At 31.9% G+C, this 19,708-nt stretch overlaps 1 pseudogene; it reads right to left on the bottom strand.

Annotated features, from left to right (window-relative positions):
* Positions 1-16,484: 16,484 nt before the first annotated feature.
* LOC112018065 (cytochrome P450 734A1-like) lies at positions 16,485-18,971 on the bottom strand (annotated as a pseudogene).
* Positions 18,972-19,708: the final 737 nt, after the last annotated feature.

Below are 19,708 nucleotides of genomic sequence, written 5' to 3'. Positions count from 1 at the left end.
ACTTGAACTCATGGAAAAGCCAAAAAGCTTGAGCTTGACTTGGCTTGGCTTGATTAATTAGTCAAGCTAAACTCAAGCTTAATATCAAACTCAAACTCGAGCTCAAGTTAAGTTTTTGAGCTTGAGATCTAAAAGAATTACATTATTAAATGCTTAAATCTCTAAAATTAAGAAAAATGAAAAATAAAATAGTATACTCATTTTATTATGCATCTAGTCCTACTTATGATTAGCCATTATTCAAATTAATAATTTACATAATTAAATTCATTCATTAATCATTCCTTGTCTACAGTTTCAGTAATTGTTCAAAATATAATTTTTACATTCACGTTAAATGGTAAAGGACTAGAAAAATACCTATTTGTAACTATTATGAATGAGAAAATACTAACATATTTCATAACTTTACTTTATATGATTGATAGGGAAGGATCATATGTGGTCTACTTAATTATTTATTTATTTTTAAATGTAACTATAATCTAAAGTGGTTCTTGATCAGTTTAAAGAAAGGAAAAAATTAAGGTAATATAGGTTGTGGTCCCATGTTGGCAATGTTATTATTAAGATATGTGTAATGATTATATTTAGCTAACACATATAAACTTATAAATGAGTCTATGCTTGAATTATTGTGTATCAAGCCTAATAGCTCACAAGCTTGTTTGTGAACAAATTTTTTTGCTTGGTCTCGGCTTGTTTATTAAACAAGCATAAAACTAAGGCTCAAGTTTGACTTATTTATAAACAAACAAACATGAACAAGTTTTTTATCAAGTCAAGCTCAAGTGGTTCATGATCAGTTTGGTTCATTTACAGTCCTAGACAAAAGCTTCCTCTTCCATCTTTGCTTGCCCAAACCTCCACCACATCACACACCCGAGCTCACCGCCATAGAGTTTGTCGGAGCTATGCGTGAGAACGAATTAAGAAAACCCACAGCCCTCAGACAAAAGCTTCCTCCCTCTTTCATCTTTGCTTGCCCAAACCTCCACCACACCACACACCAAAGCTCACCACCACAAAGGTCGCCGGAGCTATGCATGGAGCTTGGAAACATACCGAAGCCGCCGTGAGCCACGATCCAAATGTTTGTTTTTCATGATTTTCCCTTTCCCCAATTTGGATTTCAAATTATTTATGGGTTTTCTGGGTTTATGGGTTTTTTTGGAGCCTCATGAATTATTTATGGTTTTTTTTTTTTCAAACTCATTTGGAAAGCAAGTTGCTTCAACATCTATAGATGTTCCAAAAGGCAACATAGGATTCGGATTTGAGTTCCCAAGTTTCTCCTTTGGTGGATCTATGGAGCTTATGGTTGTCCCCAAGAGGAAGATTCCTTCTCACTTCTCACTTCATTTTCATTTCAATGAGTAATATATCAATCTGGGTTTGTTGTTTTGAATTTAGGTTTAGTAAAGTTGTGTTTGGGATTTTGGGTTTTAGAATTGAAGTTTAAGGGTTCTGGGTATTGCTAGTTTTGTGCTAATATTGCTCATTACTAATAGCTTGAGGCTTGTTCCTCAAAAAAAAAAAAAAAAAAAAAAAAAAAAAAGCTTTTATGAACCAGGGTATAGTTTCATTTCCATAACATTGGTTAAGAGGTTCATTTTCCTGTTGGTTGTCCCATCCACTTCTTTGTGTTTTAAGAGCCACAATTTTGTTATGTAGTGCTACTGTATGACTTCACATTTCACTCTTCTTTATGTCCTAACAGCAACAATTGTATTATGTAGTGTTGTTATATGATTTCAATATGTTAAAAAATGTTGGCTCACAATAGGTAATCATGTCTAATGACTATTTTGGCAAGTATTAGTGTTTGAAAACTTAAGTTCCGACCCTCCCCCCATGGCGAGTTTTTAGGCAAGTGTTGGTTTTTAAAAAACTTAAGTTTCTATTTTTAGACTGTTTAATGTTTGCTAAATAAAAGCTCTTGGCAATATTTTTTGGCGACAATCTGATTTCCTTGCTGCAATGTATGTGCTAGGGATTTTTGATTTTCTGTCTTGTGGTTGAGCATTGTAATTCACTCTCAGTCACTCTTTACCCCCTTTTTCTTTCCCATTATGTGAATGCTTTATATTTTACAATGATGTAAGGTGTCCAATATATTGGTAAAACAAATACAAAACTTTTGGATTAGACATCAAACTGACTGATTATGCTTTGAGCAACACTCTCTCTAATGTCTTTTTATTGGATTTGCCAGGGTTTTTGTTGGTTAGGTTGTTGGGGTTTTTGTTGCTAGATGCACAGAATGATTGGGAGGTTTTGTTGATCAGGTTTGCTTGGTTTTTGTTAAATCATAATGGAGTAGAATGGATTTAAGTAATGGAAAGGAAAAAAGAAGAAAGGAATGGAAATGGGGTTCTGTGTTTTACATAGAAACCACATGGGGTTTATGTATTTTTCCCTTATTTTGTTATGGTATTACTATTAGTATTATGCCATTTTTGGATAAGTAATGAAACTTTATTGATACCAAAAAAATAGTTACCCAAGCATAGTATGTATACAATTGGGGACATTATCCATGTTTCTAAAGGAAATTATGATATCAAATTTATGGTTTTTGCTTTCTTTCTTTTTTTGTTGTCTTTGCCAAGATCATCATTTTCTTTCATTTATAGCACAAAATATTATGCTTTTATTTAATTTAATTTGTTTCACTTCCTTGCCATAGATTTGTGGTAACTATAGTTGGTGTTAAGGGTCCCTCTGTTATTTTTTTTCTTTAATTTTTAATTTTGTTTACTGAATCCTTGGATCTCATTTTGTTTCAATTTTGATCTATCTGATGACTAAGTTTTATTGTTAAGTATAAAGCTTGCTGATTTTGCTTGGGTTTTAAAATTGGGATATTGGCTATGGCCGAATGTGCAGTGATTGAACTGAAAGTGACCTGCTTGTAGTTGGTGTGTGTATAGGTCTCTTGGCTTTGGCATTAACCGAGAGTAAGTTCCAAATTTCAAAACATTGGTTGATTTGAATGCCTAATGTGAGTTTGGTAATCATCAGGATCATAGTTGCAACTTGAATGAGCTTTCATATGTAATTGTTTCTTATTAGGATACCCCTTTGCTTATATGGACAATAACGATAGAGATAAGTAACCACACATTTAATGGCTTTGAGTTATCAATTCTTGAGCTAAAACATTTATTTTTGTTGTAATTGTATAAGTATTCTGCTAGATTTTGTGGTGTTTGTATCCCTTACTTTGTAGACTTTGTTAATAATTTGAATTTTAGCTTGTAATTATTTATAGGGAGTCTATGTATGCTGCTTGTATATATTTATCCACCAAAAAAAAAAAATGTATGTTGGTTTTATATAGATTTTCTTGTTACTAATACAGTTTGTATCACTTGTCAAATAATAAGTTTACTAATATGGTTTGCTGCTGACTTGAGTTTGTATGATCTCATGCTTGAAGGTGACTACTGATCTATTCCTATCTCTACAAAATCCAAAGAAATGTCTTTGCCCCTTTTGGAACATTGGTTGAAGACATCCAATGGAGAGCATCACACTTCAAAAAAGCTTTTAGTTTTACAAATTCTTCATGTAATCAAGCAACTCATGTAATAGCGAAGGGAGCTCTCAAGAGAAATTCTAAGGGAATTTGGGTGGAGGAATGCCCTCTTTCCTTCTTAATTCTATATAGATAGACAAATATATGGTAGAGTAGGAAGATATTGTATATGCTCTAGAACATGTCTTGTATACTAGAGATTTGATATTGTTTCAAAAGCCTTTTAGTCGGAGGTGTCTTATATTGTACTGAGTAAGTTTTCTCCTATTGTATAGTTTGCTTTGTTTTGAAAAAAAATTCTGCCGTTTAACCTCAAAAAAAAAAAAAAAAAAAAAAGGGTTTGTATCACATGTCAAATAATAAGGCTTACAGAAGGTGCTCTTATCATCTCTTCTTGTGGTCTGGTTTTGTGTTTGCAGGAATTAGATTATTTGAGGAATCCTCTTGGTATTGATCAAATCCATCTCTGCACGACTGCCTATTTATAATTGAACTCAAATCTCTACTAGTCAAGCCAAATATCTGTGTAATTAGTCGTTAAGTGGTTTTTTGATTCTCATAACTTCTTTGACATGTTTTCTAATTTAGAATCATGTTTTGTATTCTTTGACATAGGTTGTGGACAAATGTTCTAATGATTATTTATATATCAATTGGTTTGGTAATGATGTACTAGTGTTTCGAGTATACTTTGTACATTTGAATATATGGAATTAGGATACATTTCAGGTTCATAGCTTGTTTTGAAGCAAAATATCATAAAAAGAAAAATCTAAATGCAAATCATGAATGTAAACAACAAAAGTTTTTTTTTTTTTTTTTTTAAGATATGATTGAAATTCATTTAGCAGCAAAGAAACAGTACAAAACCAGTCAACACAACAGATTCGGAAGCAAGGAAAAACAAAAGGACTAGCATCAATCTAGATCACAACTAAACTTAATTACAAAGAGACCTCAGAGCTTACAAAAGTTACTACCAAAAATCTCACTTGTTAAATTCATAAGAACCTCTTATCACTTATACAAAAGTTGCAAAAAAAATTCAACATGAGATCATTCACTTGTTAAATATGTATCACTAATTGTGCACTTACTAGACTTTGTATCACTAATTGTGCACTTACTGTAACCGAAATTTGTTAAAATAAGAAAAATAAAAGACATTTAACAATTCTTTTATAGAATCAAAATTACATGGATACTTGTTTAAATTCATAGGCAGGTCATGAATTTCCAAATAATACAAGCCAACTAATACTTCTGTACCATACAAACCAAAATTTAACATAATAACAACTCAATTTAGAATAAAAATTGAACTAAAACCTGTCACAATTTAATTTAGAATAAAATATGTCATGATTTAGAATACAAAAAGAGAATTATAAGATTACAAAGACATCTAAAATAAAACCTGTCACAATTAAATTTTTTTTTTTTTTAGAAAGTTTCTAATTGAGAATACATTCACCTGAAATAAAACATGTCACAATTCAATTCATAAAAGATCATATGATTGACCATACATCTTGAAATAAAATTTGTCACAATTCTTTTGGGAAATTTCTAATTAAGAGTACATTCATCTAGAATAAAACCTGTCATAGTTCAATATACAAAAAAGAGGACCCTACGTTGGGAATACAAAAAAGATGGTTCTATGTCTATCCACCACAATTTAAACATTATATAACCAAAAAATATTTGCTTCCCAATCCATTCTCTTGGACACAAAACTTGTTTGTACATCAACTTTCTTGGAATTATTGTAATGGATCCTACATAAAAGAATGTACAACAAAATACAAAAAATAAAATTAGAATGAACACAGTTAAAAAAAATTCAATATATTCTAATTAAACGCTAAATAGTCATATTGTAAATGATGACTGGTTTGGACGTATATGCATAGTAGATGATGATGTAGAAGGATATGTCACAGTTGGCAAAGAGTCCTAAAGATGATTGACAAATAAAAAATAAATAAATAACAAAAACATCTATTACAGAACAATTTATACTAAGTAAAAAAAATCAAATACATCATATACCTATACAAAACTTGTGGAGCACAGTGTATTTGCTATGACTAACGGGTTCAACCTTGCCATCAAAGACTCCTAATTCAAAAAAGTAAAGGTTTATTTTTGAAAATATCAGCAAATGTATGTATTATCTTGAAACTGAATATATTGTAATTAAATAACCTCAGTTTGACTTTGTTGTTGATGCACTGACTTCCAATGTGGTGTCAAGCTTGTATTTGCAACATCCCTACAAGAAGTAATTTTATAAACCAAAAATTTAAATACTAAATTAATACTACAACTCAATAAGGTCATGTAATTACCCGGAATATTTATGTGTTGGACAATTGGTTCTCACATGGTCCGTTTCTTTGCAAATGCTACATTTTCTCCTCTTCATCAATTGTTTTTCTTTTGGATGCTTTTGTCTCAAAACTTTAGGCCTTCCCTTTGATGAAACATATGGAGGGTCTCGTAAAGTAATTGGAAGATTTGATAATACTTGATTGTTAAAGTTTGTCCAAAATGATTGTATTGCTTCTCTGATTGTGACCCTACATATGCAACTTCCAAAAATTGAAGCATCAAACTATTTCTCATCATGGTAGAAGAAGCCTAAGGCTCCACCTGTACAACATCACTAGATATGTCATGTACAATGTGCTTCTTGGCATTAATTGTCCATCTTTCTAAAATATAGTGTGATGGAAGAAAGTGCACAAGAGATTTCTTCACAAAAACATCTAGGATATGCCTACAAATAATACCAACAAACTAAAACATATGGCATGTGCAAATAGTTTTTGTCTCAACAATATCACGAGTCACTTCGTAAAATGGACTTTCTTTCCCATGAGCTACCACCCTATATACCTTCTTCACTCCTTCTTCATGATATTTGGATGCCTTATATTTTTTACTACAAAATAATTCTTCTTGAAATTTCATAAACATCTTTCTTGTATAAACTTTTGCTGCCTCTACTTCCAACTTATAACATGTTTTCAAAATTGGCACTGAATTTTTTGTCTTTACATCTTGTTCTTTCTCTTTAAGATAACGTGCATTCAAAGCTAGCTTATATTGATATACAAAATCACTTATCGTTGTACTTGAGCAAACATAATCTTTAAAAATTTATTCATGCTTTCACTCCTTTAAGTTGTAGACATCCCGACACAAAATGAGCTTCGTAAGTATGATGGAACCTATCTTTCACGCCGCATATAAAGATTTCCCAACCAATCATTATCTCTCAATCTATATTTCTCCATAATCTTACTCCATTCTAACTCAAACTCTTCAATAGTGATTGTATCATCGATGCAATGGTAAAATTCTTCCTGAAAATGTGGATATTTATTATATATATGGGACAACTGTTCTGGAACTTTCTGTAAAAGATGCCACATACACAATCTATGAGTTGCATTTGGAAATACATCTGCAATTGCCTTAGTCATAGCATTGTTATCGTTTGTTATAATTGTAGAAGAAGGATTTTTAGGCATTACATTAAGCCAAGTCTTCAACAACCATGTATAAGATTCTACTATTTCATTGACAAGCAAAGCACATCCAAACATCACATATTGATGATGGTGGTTAACCACTGTGAAAGGAACAAAAGGCATCTTATAACGATTTGTTTAGTATGTAGCGTCAAAAGTAACGACATCTCCAAAATATTGGTATGTCATTTTTGACCTCGCATCTGCCCAAAAGCAATTACCCATGCACCCATATTCATCAATTTCAATTACATAAACAAAACCTGGATTTTTACATTGACTCTCAATAAAATATTTGTACATTCCTTGGGCATTTCTATCTTGAAGGAACTTTCTTCTTTTACTACCCAAATAATTTTGAATATCAATTGGAATACATCCAACATTATAATCACCACCAGATTCTTTACTTAATACAAACATTATCTTGCTTGGGGCTATACCTGACTCATTGAGTGTGTCTATAAGATTCTTTTGGGCACTTGTTATTACTCTATGCCCACGAAGCAAACTTGTACTCTTAGGGGTAAGAAGCTCATGATTATGACCCTCCACAAACTTACATACAATCTGTGTATCATCAGCTTTCTTTAAACCTATCATTGTTTTGCATCCCACTATTGTTTTGCATCCCACTCTTGTTTTTGCACACTCTGGACCTGTTCTTTCATTGTCTTCATTACATTGACGAAAGAATCCTTCCTTCAAATAAATATATTCAAATCCAACCCTTATTTTATCTTTATTCTTTCGAATATGATTTACTCATATACTAAAACCCTTTCGCCTTGCATATGCATTATAATATGCACAAGCAGCCTCTAAGTTTTCAAATACCATGTCAAGATGTGGTTCTAAATGCCTATTGCATGCAAAAGGTTGATTTGAATCATCCACCATATCACAAAGTGAGATTGTTTCAGGTTCTTTGTTGTTCGCACTCATATTTTCAATTCAAGTAATTTTATATTTCAATATGACCTATAAAAAACAAAAGAGAAGAAAAATTCATAAGCAGGAATTAAGAATAAATTTAAAATTTATGCTATTATAATACTAAACTTGCCCAATTTGGCAAACTTGTTCTATTACAAAATTAAATTTTAATTGGAAAATTTTACGCTAATATTACAATTATCATTAACAGTAGGAGAAAATTGACATTGGTACATATAGCTCCAAGTACATAAAACAGCTATCAAATAGCTCCAATTACATTGGTACATTGGTACATATAGCTCCACTCAATAAACTTTATTACATAAAACAGCTCCAAGTACATCCTTATTTGCACTTTGGTACATATAGAGAGCAAATTGACATTACAAGTAGGAGAAAATTGACATTATAAGTAGGAGTAAATTATATTTGAAACTAAAAATATTTTAATAGCTATCAAATAAATGATACCAACTATTTCCCAGAGGCTAAAGTTGATAGCGGAGACTTCAATAACCACAGCAAGTAAACTTGTCAAAAAGGCACCTATAAGAAACAAAATTGAAAGAAATACAAATCCAAGAAAAAAAAAAAAAAAAGGAAACAATTTAGTCAAGGTTTTAAGTCAAGGTTTAAAAAAAATAAAAATAAAATAAAATAAAATAAAAAGGAAACACAAATTGAAAAATTGAAAGAAATATATATAGGAAACAATTCAGCAATCCTATCATACAATAAGTAACATTCTTTTGAATCTTCTAAAACTAGGTTAGGTAACTACCAACCCAAAAAAAAAAAATCAGATTCAATTTGGTCAAGCAAAATTGTGCATAATCTATGTTAAATGATAGTCATCTCCTACACCTTATGCCATGGACTTGAGCATTAAGCTGTCATAGCAGAGCCATACACAACAAATAGGACTGCATAAAGATATAATGATTTGCATAAAAAAATAATCAAACAGGACAGCATAAAGATATTTGAGCAAACATACACATGGTATTCATTAGCAGATAATAGAAACTATGGTCAAAATTTTCCCTGCAAAATTTTCATTGGCAAATAATACTCTTCTCGATATCAAATCAGCTATTACACTTCATTTTTATCAATGTTCTGTATCTGCGGAACTTTTTTTTTTTTTTTTTTTCTTTTTCTACAACTGATTCCCAATCTACAATGCAACTGTAACATAAAACAAACAGTTGGTAAAATAAAGATTCCACATAGCAATTTATTTATTGCAATCAAACGTGTCAAACAACCCGCAATATGATATAACCAAAGCTAAAGCTCCATTATCTTTAACTAGTATGTAACCCCGTGCTACCGCACAGGACTGGTTAATTGTAATGATGCTATTGGCCAATTTTTTTGTTTTTGTTTTGTTTTTGTTTTTTTGGGTTTATCACACGGATGATAGAATTAAATCAAACAATGAAAAATATATATTGCATTTTATTATTTAAGTAATGCTATATTGTCTTTTTTTTTTTTTTTGGTTTATCATACATAGGATAGCATTAGATAAAAAAAAGAATAAAAAAAAAAAAAGAATATTACATTTTATTATTTAAGTGATGCTACAGTGAAGAAAAAAGAGAATATTGCATTTTATTATTTAAAATATATAAAGGGACATTAAAAAATAAAAACTGATAATTGAGCTTGGAATCTTCTTGGAGGCGCCAATGAAGCGCTAATGTATGAGAGTGTGAAGCACGGAAGAATGGGATTGAACATTGTGTTTGAACCCGGCCTTGCTCTGAGAAATCCGTAAGGAGTAGGAGAGGGTAGTGTGTGGATCTAGTTGGTAGAGGTTGAGAGAGGAGGAGACATGGGATGACGATATGGAATTAGGAGGAGATGATGCTTTACTTTTATAGTCTTTCTCGTTGGATTCCTTGGTTCTGGTTGTAGGATTAAAAGAGCTCCAGACTCTATTGAGATCACCCATAAAAGTGTGCAGGTGAGATATTCTTGCTTAGGCCAATGAGTATTATCATTGTGGTTTTTTTGGCTTCTGTGTTAAATATTAATGCATCATTTATTTGGGCACAAAAATTAGAAAATTTAGATAAGATACATGACACGAAATTAGAGTCCAATTTATAATCTCCATAAAAATGTACAGGTAAGATGTTCTTGCTTAGGCTAATGAGCATTATCATTATGGTTTTCTTGGCTTCCGTGTTAAATGTTAATGCATCATTTATTTGGGCACAAAAATTAGAAAATTTAGATAAGATACATGACACAAAATTTGAGTCAAATTTATAATCTAATTAGATTTTTTTTTTTTTTTTAGTTTTGGTTAGGATAAGTGGCGCAAAATTGAGAATCCAATTGAAATCTAATTGGATTTTCTCTCTGCTTCACCTATTATTATATATATAGATTAGGAACAACCTCCATCATCGGATTTAGGTATGTAGGTGCATGGATTAGGCGCAGATGGTGGAATTGGTGCTCGATTTTGTGAAACTGACACATAGAGTGACTTAGGCTTTGACTTCATGTCATAAAGAGGCCTCACGGCTTCAAGAGGCTTGCTGTTAAGTATCATCAGCAAGGCCAAAGTCACTGCCACCTTTACAATGTTGGAGATAGATTTCCCCCGTAACATTTTTTGCTTCATCAAGAAGGAGGTGTGTATTTTGAATGTATGTTTTGTTAATTTTAGATAAGAAAAATTTGACCCATCAAAAAAAAAAGATAAGAAAAATTTGACCGGAGTCCTTGTGTTTTGTTGAGCTACATTCATTTACGGGTTGAACCCTAACACTTTGGAATCTAATCAAAACCCATTAAGATACCAAAATATAGGGAAAAAAAAACCATAAATAATTCATGAGGCTCCAAACAAACCCATAAACCCAGAAAAACCCAGCAATAATTCGAAATCCAAATTGGGGAAAAGGGAAAAATCATGAAAAACAAACCTTTAGATCGTGGCTCACAACGGCTTCGGTTTGTTTCCAAGATCCATGCACAGCTCCGACGAACTCTGTGGCGAAAAGCTCCAATGTGTGGTGTGGTGGAGGTTTGGGCAAGCAAAGATGGAAGAGGGATGAAGTTTTTGTCTGAGGGCTGTGGGTTTTCTTAATTCGTTCTCACACACAGCTCTAGCGAACTCTGTGGCGGTGAGCTCTGGTGTGTGGTGTGGAGGTTTGGGCAAGCAAAGATGGAAGATGGAGCTTTTGTCTAAGGGCTATGGTTTTCTTTCTTCGTTCTCTATTTGGAGAAGGATTTAAGTGAGAACTTAATATTGTCCACGTGGCAGGAGTTTATTGGCTGGCATTAAACACCGGTTTTACGCCACAACCTGACTGAATGTATTCTCTTTTAATTTTGTGTTTTAGGTTATAACGTACTCAGTGACATCATACACTTAGTGGGTGAAGAGAATCCACCCCAAAAAAAAAAAAAAAAAAAAAAATTAAGACAAATTTTAAATATAAAAACTTATAATCTAATGTGTCAAAAAACAACCACCGCAAGAATCACCAAGAGAAACCCACGCTGACAACCTTACATGAAACCCACGCCGACAACCACCAAGAGAAACCCACCGCAAGAACCACAAAAAAACCACCACCTATCTTGCCGACAACCACACTGATCTAAAAACCCATCACTCCAATCTCGCTGACAACCACGCCACCACACCGATCAGCAAACCCATTACCCATGGCAACAAACCCACGCCGATCTTGATGCAAACACACCACCACACCGACAAGCAAACCCATTAATGGCAGGTCACTCAACCTTGCCAAGAACGTAGATTTCTAATTTCTTTCGGTGTGCCGAAAATATATAAAACTCTTGTTGAATCTTGGAATTTATAGCCAGCAAGATTTACCACACCACACCAACAGACATATAAGAACGGAGAGAAAATAGAAGAGGGAGAAATGGAGAGAAAATAGAGAAGATGAAGAAGGGAGAGGAATGGGTACAAGACAGAGAGAGAAGTGAGTCAGAGAGAAAGAAAAAGAATGAAATAAAAACGAATATTTTATTTTTACATTCGTAAATTTATGATGGCACTGTATCACGATAGCATTGGAGCTCAATTGTAAATTTTTTACAATTACCAGACTGGGTAATGCATCATTTTTGCGCCTTGACGTTAAAATATATGAACATATGGCATATGAAAGACCGGATGTGAATGCTCTAACATGCAAGTGGGCCAATTGGTCATAACAAGAGGGCCTGTGCAGAAAAACTAAGTACACTACGAAGTTAACACTTTTGGAAATTGGAATTGATCACAAATGCTTTTTCATACTTGGATTTTAAACAAGAGAGGTGTTTCGTCTATAACATTTTTACAACAAATCATAGATAGTTAGTTGTTATTGGTTCTAATTTGAACTTACAACTAAATTACTTTTCTACCCCACTAATAACAATTTGCCATCTAAGATTTTTATGAAAATATTTTGAACATAACATTTCTCTTTAAGTAAAAGATATGACTTTGAATGTATGTCGACTTTTTATATGTATAATTTATGATAATTTAATTTATTATTATTACTTTTGGTTAGCCATTTAAATCTTGGTTTTGTTTGGAAAATTATATTATACATAGGGATGGCAATTGGGTGGATTGGGTGCAATTTGGATTAGATCATAAATGAGTTCGGTATATAATTATCCAATTATCCATTTATGACTTGTATAAATATAAATTATACATTTTTTTTTATAGAGAATTTCAACTTATGGCTTCCGCTTCTAATGATGCTTTTATCAAAGACCAAGATATTAATTAGTTTTTGTTTCGATTTTTTGGTATATAAATATAAATTATACACTTCTTAAAACCGAACACACAATCTTATTCCGCATAACTATTAAGCTTGCATAGAGTCCTCAAAATTTTACAATTTTTGTTGTTGTTATCAACACCCTCGACATGCACCTTTACAACTACACCATTTTTTCATTTCACCATGCATCTTCTTTTTATTGTTATTGATTATAAAGCGCGCGGTAGGTGATAGACTCTTGGGGTAGTTTGTAGTTTACATATCGGATAGACTTTGATTACTATTTTAATTACTGTTTTGATCTTATTAAAAAAAAAAGATAAATTTTAAATATAATTGTTTAACTTCCTTAATTAAATTCAAATATTTGACTGTATTCTTCTTTAAAAAAAACACTATTTATATTGCATTAATTAATACAATCATATACTTGAATTTAATTAAAAAGACTAAATATATATTTATTTTAGAATGATATAAGAATTACAAAATTTAAACAAAAACTTATAAACTGATAATTACCAAACAAAAAAAAAATTCAAACATTTATTTATTAAAATGTTTAAGTTGCCTAGAATACTTTTTTGTGGTTTTTTTTTTTTTTTTTTGAGAAACTTTTGTGGTTTTTGGTAGTGGGTTTGGTGGTTTTTTTAATGGGTTTTGGTGGTTGGAATGGTGGTGGCGTGGTGGTGGGTACTATGATTATGGTGGTAGTTGCTAGCCGGTGCCATGGTGGGTTTGTGTGGTGGTGGCTGGCTTTTTTCGCTTGGTGACGTGGTTGGGTTTGCTTGGTGATGGTGGTAGCTGAGTTTTCCTGTGGTGGCTTAGTTTTTTTAATTATGTTTTATGAAGAGGAAGAGAGACAGAGAAAGAGGAGAGAGATGAGAGGAAAAGAGAGAAATAGGTGGTGAAATTAATATTTTAATGAATAGTTGAGATAAATAAGAAATGAGACGTTAAAGATATTATAAAATAGTATAATATAATTGATAAAGTAATTTTTTGAGATGATAAAATAGAATAGTAGGAAAATTGCGAATGTGAATGCTTTAAAGCATTCAATTACAAAGGACTCAAAGACTTATATTTAAAACTCCATCCATCTTAAAAGCCTGGTTTGTGAAAGATTAAGGGGGTGTTTGGTAGAGTAGTTTGAAAATTGTTGTTTATAATTTTTTGAAATACGTGTGGGTGAAAAAGTGTGTTGAAATGCGTGAAATGCTGTTTAAAAACTAAAAAATGTTGTTTGAAAACACAAACCAAACGGGCCCTAAATCTAATAAAATGAAAAGTTTATTTAAAGATTAAGATTTTATTTCTTAAATTTTACAATGTATAAAATGTCACGTCATTTAAAATGTTAAAGTTTGTTTCACTAGTTATAAAGTTATATTCATATATTTAATTTGAATCATGAAATTATCCATTTGAACCCCAATTAATGGAATAAAATAATGGAACCATCAAATTTGACTCTTCTACAATTTAAATGAAAATTTTATCCTTAAAATAATAGCTAAGGTTGACCATATAGCTAACATATAAAAAATTATATAGGCGTGCATAATATTATTATCCGTCATGTATTTCTTTATAATCAAAATATTTGATTAAAGGATTTACCTAATTTTATTATGGATCCATTTAAACGGGCATATAATGGATTGAACTCCTCACCAATTTGAAATAAAACTTTATCTTTAAAATAATAACTATATATATATATATAGTTATCATGATCGATGGTGGAGTACTATGTACATCTATATCATTTTTTATATAAAAAAAAAAAAAAAAAACCAAAGGACTTCTGGGCTGAGGATGAGTCTTAAACCTTTCTAGGGTTTATATTTTTCAATATATATAAAAAAAAAAAAAAAAAAACCAAAGGACTTCTGGGCTGAGGATGAGTCTTAAACCTTTCTAGGGTTTATATTTTTCAATATATATCACGGCATTGAAGTAGCTCGATAAGCCAAAGCCAATCAGGAAGTGTTAAGGATCCTACATGTACGAGCAAAGTACTATTCATGTCCATTAATTAATTATATATAAAATGATGAGGGCATTGATATATGAACGGTTTGAAAACACCATGGAGTTTGTCTAATGAGAACATAATATTCAGATTATTATAAGCCTTGATCAAATACAAACCCTTATCCACCATGAGATACTTGTCTAATGGTATATATATGTAGAATTCAAAACTTAGCCCCTATAATTATTTGATGGCAATGATAAATCCACATATCATTTTTAATATATTAAAAACAATACATCTCCAAACAATTGGACCATGAACATAAATTGCACGAAATACAAGCTAAGCCTACATAGCCTCAATTCACGAGTCTTTTGGCTAAAAATTGCAAAAAACAGAGTTTATTGGTGTTCTAGGTACTATTCAAAGTTATTTAGTAAAATGAGGAGAGAGACCGAATTTTGACAATGGTATTACCGAAATTGCAAAAAAAAGTACAATGTGTCAAGGGAGAGCGAAATTTGAATTTCAGTAATGAGATTACCGAAATTCTTGTCCTACCCGTGGACTACCAGGCCTGCCTGTGAAGTGCCAAAATGCATGCTAGGGAGAGTGCCCGGAAAGGAAACCAATTGTGACAATGGCATTGCCGAAATTGTATGAAATGGAGGAGAGAGAAAATATGAATTGTGGAATGGGAGGAAAAAAAAATTATGGCAACCAAGTTGCCAAAAATGGAGGGGAAAAAAATGCTAGGTCCACAATATTTTTCGCAACAAATTACAAGTGGTTAGTTATTATTGGTTCAAATTTGAACCTAACACTAAGATTACTTTTTTGCCCCAATAATAACAATTAGTAATAACCTGTTACTTAGAATTTGTTATAAAAATGTTGTGAAAATATTGTGAACGTATTATTTCTAAAAAAAATTGTTGTGCCGAAATAAATAAATAAATAAATAAAAAGTCACAAATTGTTTTGTGGCAATGGCATTGCCGAAAAAGTGGTATTGCCTTTTTCTTTTCTTTTTTCCTCTATTTCGGCAATGCCATTACCACAAATCAATTTGCCACTTTTTTTTTTCCTTCTATTTTGGCACCACAATATTTTTAGAAATGATATGTCCACAACTTTTTTACAATATTTTTACAATAAATCTTAAGTGGCAAGTTGTTATTGATTGTTATTATTGAAACAAAAAAGTAATCTTAGTATTAGGTTTAAATTTGAACCAATAGCAACTAACCACATGTAATTTGTTGTGAAAAATGTTGTGAACATAGCATCTTTTTTTTTCCCTCCATTTTTAGCAACTTAGTTGCCAAAATTTTTTTTTTTTTTTTTTCTCTACAATAAGCAACTTAGTTGCCAAATTTTTTTTTTTTTTTTTCTCTACAATTTTGGCAATGCCATTATCACAATTGGTTTCCCTTTCGGGCACTCCCCCTAGCATGCATTTCGGGCACTTCACGGGCAGGCTTGGCAATGCACGGGTAGGACAAGAATTTTTGTAATCTCATTACCGAAATTCAAATTTCTCTCTCCCCTAACACATTGTACTTTTTCTTGCAATTTCGGCAACACTATTGCTAAAATTCAGTATCTCTGCTCACTTTGCTAAATAAGTTTGAACAGTACCTACAACTCCAATAAACTCCATTTTTTGCAATTTTTAGTCAAAAGACTCCTTAATTCATTATCCTTCTAAATACTAGTTTTGCACCATGTTGAGGCTTTAAACTTAACAACAACATTGGTGCATGGACATATGCTGGTGACAATATAAAAGAATATTTCTGAATGATCATAGCTAAGGCTACCTTCATCTCAACCATGGCTAAATTTTGAGCTACACAGATTCTGGGGCCTAATCCAAATGGAAAATAAAAGGCTAAATAATTTCAAGGCTCAGAAAACCTCAATGGATTGAATTTATGTGCATCTTTTCCCCATATCTCAGTATCATGATGGACGGAGGTCATGATCATAAAGAGCTGTGTGCCAATCGGAATATCAAGCTTCCCTAGCATAACTCTTTTGGATGTTTCCCTCGCCAGCAAAACAGGCGGAGGGTAGAGAGTAGAGACGAAGTGTTTCATTGAGTATCATGCTTACCTGTAGAAAATGAGCAAGAAACTATACAGTAAATACCTACAGCTATGAAAAGCATGGTTTGTCATGTATTTAATGGAAAATAAATATAGTTGCATAAAAATATGTATAGTAAATATTGGGGATATAATACCTTGAGGAGACTTCAATTGAAGAGTTAATAAAAACCTATTACAGCACTACTTGATCTAAAAACTTGAAATAATGAGTTGAATCATATTATATTAATCATTTACTTTTTTTAGGAGTATTATCAAATTTGAGACTTAATTTACTACTTAACGAAACATACCATTAACCCATTAATATTCCAAAAACAGGACAATTAAGTTCATTCTTAGTGTCATTGTTATTGTTATTACTTTTTTATTTTATTTTTTTGAGTAAATTATTGTTATTACTTGGGTTGGCAAATAAGCCAAGGTACAATATAGTACCTAGTCATTACTGGGGTTAGTGAATATTTATACAAAGCGTGAGTGGCTGTTATACAATTATACTAGAGAGAATACAAACGTGAGAAGCATTAAAATTGACATCGTATCATGTAAAAGGGAAGCCAAAATTACCAACAACTATATATGAGTCCCAATTATGTTCTATATCTTAATTATTTAAAAAACTATGTTCTAGGGAAGCCAAAATTACCAACAACTATATATGAGTCCCAATTATGTTCTATATCTCAATTATTTCAAAAACTATGTTCTATAAAACAAACATTGTGTTACATTATCAATGAAATGGAAACTTCCCCATTTATGGTTTAGAACTGGCGAGGCAAAATATGTATAAAAAAGAATCAAAACTCTTCAGACGGGCAATTAATGTTTTATTATTTTTTTTTTATACAAGATAGAATTTCTACTCTAGCCTAATCTAAGTGTATATGTGTGTGAAGATTCCTCCTGGAGACTTAAACCCTGGCCCTTACTTCCCACACCCCCCCCCAAGCACTTATACTTGTAGAGTGACCATTGCACCAAAAGTGTGCGGTGGTAATATTTTAATTTGAATATAGGCAACTCAATGAGAAATTTAACTTACTATCTTAAAGTAGCTCAAATTCTCAGCAGTTGGATGCTCATTGTGTCCACAAATGCGGAAAACTTCTTCCCGTGCCTTAGTTTGCCACTCTTGATGCTGTGCTAGCTAGAAGGATGAGTGCCCAAGTCAAAAGATTAGCACTTGTTTCCTTTCCTGCAAAGTAGATGGTCTTACATTCATCTATGATTCCCTCCTCCAATTTTTCTTCTTCACCGTTATGATTCTTATGAGAAGACATTAACAAACTGAGTAAATTTCTTGAATTTTCTCTCACTTTGCTATTGTTCTTGATCACCATCTGAATGGATTTTCGTGTTTCCTTATCAAGTCTCCACCTCTCTCTATTATTCTTTGTAGGCAAAAACCTGAGAAAGTACAAGGCAAAAAAAAATCATTTTTTGTATACATTTTAGGTGGCAGAGAGGGATTCAATTCAAAATATCTCTTTTGAAACACCTAAAGAACATTGGCATGCAAAAATCCTTCCTATATAGATAGAAAAAGTAATCAACAAGACAATTAAACACATCTAAGAAAATAGTCAAATACTTGAAGAGCTCTGAATACTAAAATGTTTTTCATCAGATTTTTCTTTTAACTTTTAGTTTCTTTATTTATGTATAGCTTTTAAAGCCTCACTTTGTTTAACTTTCAACAAATAAGAAATTTATAGTTAAAAAAAATAATGTCCAAACGCACGTCCACAATTTGAAAGTCAGAATAGCAAGGTAAGAGTTTGAGAATCTTAAATATGTTCACCTGAAACCAGGAATATAGACACTTCTTATAGCTTGAGAGACAAGGTGCAATTGCTGCTCTTGTAACATAAAAATTATCTTCCCCTCCTCAAAACTGCTTCCAAACACAGTTCTAGATATAACGTCTGCCGAAAGACAGTGAAAATCTTTCTGCACATCAACCTGGAATTCATCTCTTCCTCCTCTTTCTTTCTCCCACTCCTGGAGCATCTTCCTGGTACTACCCACGATTTCTGGAACCCAAGCCTGTGACACCATTTTGATACTTGGGGTGATTGGTCACATAGCTAATAAATTTTTATTTGAACTTGGCCAAGTGATTCTCAATATTATATGTTTACACATTTGCCTTTAAATGTAATGAACTAATGCAGAATTAATACATCTTAACTAGTCAATTTACAAATAGAAAAATAAAAAAATATATATAAAATCATTTAGTCTCACATAGTTATGTAAATTTTGTAAGTAAAGTTAGCTTAATGGACGTCCTTAGTCAAACTTAAGTATAAGAGACCAATAATTTTTTTTAATATATATATGAGGGAGTGATGTCTAAATTTTATGGTCATATGATTTCACTTCCTATCCATTAGAGCTATCTTTAAAAGTCCCATTATATAGTAGATTAATCTTAGAAGGTTTGGCTTACCTGTAGTACTTTTTTAACTAAAATCTCTTTTTTTTTTTAATGAAAAATTATTATATCATCCACTAACTAAATAAAATGTGAAAATTAAAACTCACTACCACTTGTCATTGTATATTACACGGTGAAGTATGTCATGGTCCAAAGACATCGGCTTTGACTGAGCTTTGCGTACATACGCAAATCTCAACTGTGTTTCCAAAGATCAAACGGTAACCAGGGCCTTGTATGCCTTGTTTGCGGAAATGGGCTTGGATTTTCCATGGAACCCATATGATTGAATGTAAGAATTTTAAGAAAAACAAGACGAGGAGGAGAACGAAAGTCACTAGTAGAAGAAACTGCA

The sequence above is a fragment of the Quercus suber genome, unplaced genomic scaffold, assembly GCF_002906115.3.
Source record: "Quercus suber isolate HL8 unplaced genomic scaffold, Cork oak 2.0 scaffold_37, whole genome shotgun sequence".
Classification (NCBI taxonomy): Eukaryota; Viridiplantae; Streptophyta; class Magnoliopsida; order Fagales; family Fagaceae; genus Quercus; species Quercus suber.
Note: the sequence above shows the minus strand (reverse complement) of the source record. Positions and strands in the feature narration are given on the sequence as shown.